This window comes from Atractosteus spatula, chromosome 8 (assembly GCF_055471065.1).
Source record: "Atractosteus spatula isolate fAtrSpa1 chromosome 8, fAtrSpa1.hap1, whole genome shotgun sequence".
Lineage (NCBI taxonomy): Eukaryota > Metazoa > Chordata > Actinopteri > Semionotiformes > Lepisosteidae > Atractosteus > Atractosteus spatula.
The window spans coordinates 22,968,362-22,974,361 of record NC_142713.1 but is presented as its reverse complement, the minus strand read 5'-3'; positions in this window follow the sequence as shown (position 1 = coordinate 22,974,361).

Here is a 6,000-nt window from a genome sequence, read left to right as displayed (position 1 = left end):
GTACTGTACATTCTATTTCAAATCCAAAGGAAGCATTGGAAGTGCTCAGTGCTTCCTGAGAGCTTTAAGGGCTGAGAAAAGACTTTGTTATATTTCATTTATTTCCACTTCAGTGACTGGCCTTTTGACTGTGAAAAACGACATCCTAGTACTTTAATATTTTGTTATAAGAGCCATACTACACCTCTGCTGTCATTAAATGTTATCAGGAATATCTAACCATTCTCCCCAGGTCTCTTTAAAGTAATAAAATAATATAATTTCAACAAATTCAAAAAAGTGATAATCAGGAAAATTACTTTTTTTTTCTAGTTGGTGCACCTACTTTTAATTTGAACAACTATGACATAGATAAATGTTAAATTCAACATTTCAACATTTATTGTCAATAGCATTGATAAGCAAGGGGTCTATTGTGAAAGTCACAGACATGTCATATATGCCTTTACATGCCAATTATACTTTGCAAAGTGCTTTTACAGCTGTTTGACTAGTGTAAAATATGCACAAGCCTATAAGCCTAAAAGCTGGAAATCAGTACTATTTTTTAACAGTAAGTAGTTTGGACAGTCCCATTAGCCTTGATCATAAACAACTTATTTACTACTACTTGCTCTTGTGTTTAAGTACATGTATGACGATTATGATTATTTATTAGTAAGGAGAGGTTGCACTCCCCAAAGAAAAGTTTACTGTCCTGATTTATTGTAATGGGGTGGACTTATACCTGGTGAGGTGTGATTTACCCTGTCAATACTTATGGAAACTGTAGATGATCTGGAGCTTTCTTATTGAGGGTTGATAAACATGTGTGATGTATTAAATTGTAGTGATCAGTATTAAATTGTTGTGTTCAGTATTTTACACAGACCCTACCGAGAAAACAAAGGTGGTGGCAGCCTCCATGCTATGCTACGTGAGATAATCCAGTTTTAGGTCTGTGTTCTGACCAAGCCCTGATGGGGTTTCTTTACACTAATATATTTTATTGGGGAGAAATGTTGACAACTACAACTGAAAGACATTTCTCCAAAAAATCTACAACAATTTCTTTATCTCTAAATAGAAGCCCATGAGTTTGATTTTGTTCACTAAGACTTATGGGTCCTTTACAGTATGTTATGTGTTGTATTCTATTTCATTGTTTAGGATTGAGGTTTCAGAGTTTCTTCCAGCTACATTTTCTTCATAACTGATTGTGAATAAGATTAGTAGGGCCAACCCATTTGTCTACTCTACATACTCTACTGAAAGATTAAATAAAAGCTATGAGCATACTGTACATGTTGCAAGTCAAAGCTAAAAAATTGATCATACCTTCTAAATGTTATGTTAAAGTGCATTAATGTATTCTATTCTTTCCATATTTATTTTGCCAAATAATTTGTTAAAACATTTTCATCTTGCAGATCAGCAGTGTGCATGCGTGTACAGTTTTAACTTCTCATTTCCATTGGGCTTTGAAAATGATTGGCAAAGCTTCACACATATTTAGTAACCATGGCAACCTGCGGAGTCAATGCAGAAAGAGCTTCTTAGGAAATTACCACCAAATCAGATTAATTTTCCAAACAGATTCAAGCATCAGAGAAAGAGGCTTATTAGGAAGTACATCAAGATCAGTAACTGAGTAAACATGCACTTTCAGACTAAGGAAACTGAAGATTGGTTACATGATTTAAGACAGAACAAAGGATGTAGGGATCATAAATTTGTTTTCTAAGGCACAATTTGAATTTCCAGAACCTGTGAAGTGAAACAAATAATCAGTTTTTAGACATTTCTCATGCATACTGCTCAAGCAAGCAGCATTCCACACATACTGTACCCTGGACTCAGGCGAATAATTATTTAATATACAGTACTTGTATAATTTACAATCTCCCATTAGACCATTGGCTCTCCATACTTCATGACTTCATTTATCATACAATGTATACAGTATGTTGCATTTAAAATGGTGTTAGATTCTGAGAAAAAGTGTTTGCCCACATTTATTTTAGGAAGCTGTTTTAAATTGAGGGTGCTGAACAATACTTGTTCTATGTTACAAAAGTAAAAAAACATTTGAAAGCATCTGCTAAATACTGTAAGTTAGCTAATTGCCATCCTTCATGCAACCTAATTTAGGAGTTCAAAATAAATGTATGATTGTTTTCACCTGAATAGCTTTAGTGTTGTTTATTATAGTACTTTCCTGGAAGTGACAATGGCCTTCATCTTTCTATCTTGACGTGTATACAAGTAAATGCACATTAATGACAAAAACAGTTTAAAATTTGTTTTGCAAAGTAAGCTTTCTCTAAGGAAATGTGGTTTGACATAATTATATATCAATTTCAAAGCAGTATACTGTACATCTGTGTATTCTTTGATGGACTCATAATAACAATTGCAGATGTTTTTAATTCCTATGTAATGAAAACGGAAACATGTACTTATCTATCTTGTTTTGAAACACTTGGTTTAGGTTGAATTGTCATTGATCTCACGTATTTGTAATTGAATATCTGCTTATATTTCTTGAGTTATCAGAATAGATAAGAAACATTTATTCTAACTACATCTTATCACTTTAGAAGATGAAAAAAATCATCTATGTGTAATCTCTAAAATAATTAATTCTGACTCACTGTGGATACAGTGATAAGGACTAGTGTGCAATACAATGGCCATTAGTAATCAGCAGCTTATTCTAGTTACAGACTGCAATTACCTGACAGTCAATGATGGTCAATACTGAAGTACATATGTTTGGAAAGGTCTGTGGTTCCTTCAGATATATATTTATCTTGTATTAATTCCAGGCAATCACTGGAATTATCCGACTAGTGAAAATAATTAAACAAAAACATAGAAAGTTACATAATATTCCACCTCAATGGTTGAAGTAGCATTAATATTTAACCTGACACAAATAAATGATATCCTAAATGGTAATTCTTTCTCATTTTACATACTGTATGTGACAATATAAGAAAGATAGAAGCGTAATTCTTCTCATACATTGCAAGCAGCAGTGTTATGGCACAATAAGGTTATTGATGCTTGTAGTTTGCAATTACATATTCACACATAATGATCTAGAATAAATGAAAAACTAATTGTCCTCACAAGAATTTTTCTAATATATCACAATAATAAATTGCTTATAAACCCTAGAATGAATTAAGCTTCACAGTTCAGATTTGTTTCAGCACACGTTTCATTAGGTTACTGATGTCAATTGGAATTTAAGATATTTTCTACAGTACAGAGCTGTTAGATTATGAAGGATTATAAATGATGAAAGGTTTTGACATTTGGACTCTGCAGTATGCTGAAACAATCACCTTAGAACCATCTAATTTAATTAGGCCGTTTTTCTCGCCATATCCCACCCTGTGGAAGTTTAAGTGACTTATTTTGTCATTAGTTTGCTTTTGGCATCACTACTGAAAAAAAACTACAAAGTCTGTCTTTCTTAAGATAAAAGAAGCTTCATTGTCATCCACCCTATTTGCATACACGTCAAGGTATCTTCATCTCAGAAGTTCTGCCGTCAGTTGCTTCCAGTTTTAATGAGAGACTTGGGAGATTGGTGGGCAGAGGAAAATCAGTGAACACCTGCGGTAAAATAAACTATGAAAAAACCTTTAATGTCTGTCTCTAAATAATTGAACTATTTTAAGTAGAAATTAAAGGCACCAAACACGATGAAAGCTCTTATGTGAAGATTTAATCCAAACTTGATACCCTTCTTTGAGATTTGCTGTAAAGCATTCATGTGGGAGGTGCAGATATAGAAGTTTACTGAATTTAGCTGTGGGATATTTTTTTATCGTAATGATTGGCAATGTATCTCTTAAAAAAAACATTTCTTTAAGCTAATGGTAGTCTAAACCGATATAAATATAAATCTCTTTTTTATTGTGCAGCACAATTAAGATCTTATGGGATATGGAAAGATGGAGAGAAAGACAATTTTATACAGTATGTACTGTATGTACAGATTTATTAATTTGTAAATGAATTAACATTATGCTTAGTAAAGCACCTTTGGTTAAGTGGATTAAGAAGCCAGAACAATCTTCACAATTTATCATTCTCTTAGGATATTTCTAGAAAATTTAAACATTTTAATTATACCTTCTCTGAGAAATGACTGTAATGCCTTCTCTACTCTATTTCTATCTTGTTTAAACTGGACTTTTGATGTCTTATCTTTGCTTTCATTATCATATAATTTATAGCTTTTTGAAGCTGTAAAGATAGCAACTAGCTTCGGTAATGACTGAGGCAATTAAGGTGTAATAAGTAAAATGTTCAGACATGCTTTTCGCAACTTTCCATGTGAATGAAAGCAAGACTTGTTTTACAGCTCCAGCAGGTCAACAAGGGTCCTTACTTTGCAGAAACTAAGCAAAGTGAGTTGTGTGACTTGACTTACAACAGCCAAGGCCCAAATCTGTATATTTTTTATTAGAATTATGAATATGTTAAGCAATGTTGTTTCAGTCTGTGTTAACTCTTCATCACATGTTAACATTCAGAATTCGCTGTGGACAATGATTAGAAATTCAAAATTGTGTATGATATATTAAAATCCACAAAACATGTAATGCAGTATTTTCATGTTTATAGAGCAAGTAAGGAAAATAGAACAAAGTAGTCCTAATAAAGTCCTAACAAACAAAAGGTTTTCAAAGGGTTGCACATCATGTTATGCACAATGTGTTGACATGGGAACAAAAAGAGCAAAATGTCAACAGTATTTTTCTTTTTTTGAATGGATCCATTCTTGGAAGATAAGACCTTGCAGTTCTTAAACGTTTAATGAAATCCATTATTTGCTAAAGGCTTTGGAAGCACATCAAACTGGTTTTGAAGTAAATTATTATATAAATTATGTTGTTAAGTATGCTCTGTGCAAAAATAAGATGCTTTGGCAGCCTTGGAAAGGAGTGGTTTTGGAAAGCCACATTATATATTCTTAATTTTTTTAAATGTTTAATAAAGTTTAAATAAATGCAAGGTCTTTGAGAAAGAATGAATTAATTAACTTGATATGGAATTGCATATGATCTGAACATTTCACATTAAAATTTTTACCAAATAAATTAATGACTGCATTTGATGTTTTTGTGAAAAAAAACATGTTCTTAGTATACTGTATGCACAGTACATATGTCATATGTATATGTATAACAAAGACATGTTACAAAACATTAGCTTTTCATTTCTCTGAAGAGTTCAAATGTTCATGGTTCAAGGATTTTTAAAATAAATTTTGTCTTAAGAATAATGAAAAGAAGAAGATGATAATGAAAAAGAAGAATATCAGTTATTTAATGCATGTCCATTTGTGTTATGATATCCCTTCAAAATTCTATCCTTTCATATCTAAACATTTCCTTTGATTTAATGACTTTTAATTTTAAGCATTATCAATTGGTTTTACTGTCTAGCTCTGCAGAAGTTTGCTTTTTTGAAAGATATCACAACATATCTCTGTGACAAATAGCAGTTAACAACTGGTCAAACTGGTAAAGGTCAAACTTGTCAAGCTGGAAAATATAGCATAACTATATACAGTACTACTGTCTATGAAGGGAGATATAATTATTGTTTACGTTGTGAGAAAAATAAAGCTGCTAGGAAGATTCTCAGCAAGATGAATTGAATGATATCCTCTTATTTGCATGTTTTCTTATTTTCATATGCCCTTAAAAATCTAGTCTTTGTAGAATTACTTTAACTCTGTAGTAAAACTAAATCTCTCACAAGATACTGCGATAAGGAGGCAGGGAGAAATGGAAAAGGAATGGTTACTTTAATACATTAATGTTCATGTTCATAAAATAAAAATATGAATTGAGAGTACTGCATGTCTGGATTAATCTTTCTGGTGACAATGATACATTTGTTTCAGACAGTAAGGTATGTTAAAGAAAACCAAAAAAATGAAATGAATGTATTTTATGGAATACAATGCCAAACATGAAGATGGCCTGCAATATC